Source organism: Eublepharis macularius, chromosome 11, assembly GCF_028583425.1.
Source record: "Eublepharis macularius isolate TG4126 chromosome 11, MPM_Emac_v1.0, whole genome shotgun sequence".
In the NCBI taxonomy this organism is placed as follows: Eukaryota; Metazoa; Chordata; class Lepidosauria; order Squamata; family Eublepharidae; genus Eublepharis; species Eublepharis macularius.
In genome coordinates, this window is record NC_072800.1 from 15,058,836 (window position 1) to 15,061,473 (window position 2,638).

Sequence of the window (2,638 nt, forward strand, 5' to 3'; positions counted from 1 at the left end):
CTATTTTACTCAAGGAAGTTCCTGGTGACTTTGAACTCACTAATTTTGTTTCTATCTTCTAGCAAAAAATCCTGAGTTCCTTGTTCACTGTTGCTTGGAGAAGGCTACAACAACTGCCAGCCCTATTGCCAGGATTTTCTTTTCATTTGAAAAAATAAACAAGTTTTTAAATGCCTGTGTGTTCTCAGGTAAACGCCCTAAGGTGAAGTGTACACTTGAGTCTTTCCTGCAGACTAAGCCTGGAATTAGTTTACTAATGCTTACCTGAGCAAGACATTATTGGAAAACATATGGTTTAAATTCAAGTGTTTAATTCAGTGGTTCTTAGCCTTTAATCGATGACTGCCTAGCCAAATGCACGTTATAATCAAATACCGCTCCAAGCAAGAAGTGAAAAATTAGGACATCAAAACAGTGTGCCAGCCAAACTGGTTTAATTCCTAACAATAATTGGGCTAACACGGAAGCATATTCTTTGCCTAACACATAGCATTTGTATGGCTCAAAAATAAAACAAACAAAAACACCTTGGAACGTGGAACACCTTAGGAGAATGTGCCAGGGTTCACACCTTACCACCAATGATAGACAGCTTCAAGTTTCAGCTTGAGAATGGGATAACAACAACATTCGATTTATATACCGCCCTTCAGGATGACTTAACACCGACTCAGAGCAGTTTACAAAGTATGTCATTATTATCCCCACAACAATCACCCTGTGAGGTGGGTGGGGCTGAGAGAGTTCCTAGAAGCTGTGACTGACCCAAGGCCCCCCAGCTGGCTTCAAGCACAGGAGTGGGGAATCAAACCTGGCTCTCCAGATTAGAGTCCTGCCACTCTTAAGTGACTGACTCAAGGTCACCCAGATGGCTTCAAGTGGAGGAGTGGGGAATCAAACCTGGTTCTCCAGATTAGAGTCCCATGCTCTTAACCACTACACCAAACTGGGTGCAGATTATGGGTAGGAACATAAGAGATTAAAATGCTAGATCATCTCACGACACTCAGTTTCTCAGTTTGTTTTGGGAATTCCATTGATATTTGCCCACTGAGAAGTGGCATATGGTGGTTGGGGCTGGCTACAAATGGTAGTACATGTTATAACTAGGGATGTGCGTTTCGGCATTCTGAATGCCGAAAGAATGCCGAAACAAAAGTGTTTCGGCATTCTTCAAGAATCCCGAAACGTTTCGGGGAATGCCGAAACGTTTCGGGATTGCCGAAAGAAAAACCCGAAACGTTTCGGGATTCTTTCGGCATTCTTTCGGCATTCGAGAATCGCCATTTTGATTTTGCTAGCCGTTTGCCTTAGCAAGCGGCTAGCAAAATCCTGCTGGAAGCAAAGGCTTCCTGCAGGCTCTTAGAAGAGGGGAGGGGGGGAGAAGGAGTGAATCACTCACTCCTTCTGTCACCCCCCACCCCTCTTGCAAAGGAGGATAGGGAATCCTGCTTTGCCTTGCAAATGCAAGGTGCAAGCATTGCATTGCACTTTGCATTTGCAAAGCAGCAGAGATTCCCGCCAAAACTAACAGGTAGGGGAGGGGGAGCAGGAGGAGGGTGGCTCTTGGAGTGTGGGTGGGGAAAGGCAGGGGACTGGGGACTTTAGGAGTCACCAATCCCACTGCTGCATTCTCATGCCAGCCAATAGATTTAAATCTTTGGCTGAGGCTGCAGCAGGGGATTTAAATTTGGAGCAAGACTGTCTGGAACACTTCTGTTGCTGCTGCTGCTGAGCTGTGACCGAGAGAGGAGAAGAAGAGAGACTGCACCTGGAGCCTGGAGGACATCTGCCTGGAGGATCAACTGTGCTGGACATCCTGAGAGGACACCTGGTAGGCCTTTTTAAAATTTTTGTAAATTTTTTTGATGCCGGGCAATGTGCTGCTGTGGCCTGCCTCTGCAAAAAGGTGTTGCAGTTTATTCTTGGCATGGCCTGGGGGACAGGTTGGGCAGACAATGTTTGATGGTGGGGTGGGGGTTTCAGCATTGGTTGTTGTGCTTGCCTTCTTAAAGCTCGATCCACTGTTTTAAGATTAAAACAAGAGTGTGCCAGCTTTGGGCCTACACAGGCCAGAAGCCTTTCTTCTGGCTGGCTCTCACAGTTGTGCTCCACAATCTGGAATGGTGTGGCTTGCTTTTCTGTGTCTGGTCCCCTGCTTGCAAGGATTCCCAACAGGCTCCGTCCTGATCAACTGTGCCAGCCTGTGGGCCACACACAGGTATGGCCTGGGGGACAGGTTGGGCAGACAATGTTTGATGGTGGGGGGGGGGGGTTTCAGCATTGGTTGTTGTGCTTGCCTTCTTTAAGCTTGATCCACTGTTTTAAGATTAAAACAAGAGTGTGCCAGCTTTGGGCCTACACAGGCCAGAAGCCTTTCTTCTGGCTGGCTCTCACAGTTGTGCTCCACAATCTGGAATGGTGTGGCTTGCTTTTCTGTGTCTGGTCCCCTGCTTGCAAGGATTCCCAACAGGCTCCGTCCTGATCAACTGTGCCAGCCTGTGGGCCACACACAGGTATGGCCTGGGGGACAGGTTGGGCAGACAATGTTTGATGGTGGGGGGGGGGGGTTTCAGCATTGGTTGTTGTGCTTGCCTTCTTTAAGCTTGATCCACTGTTTTAAGATTAAAACCAGAGT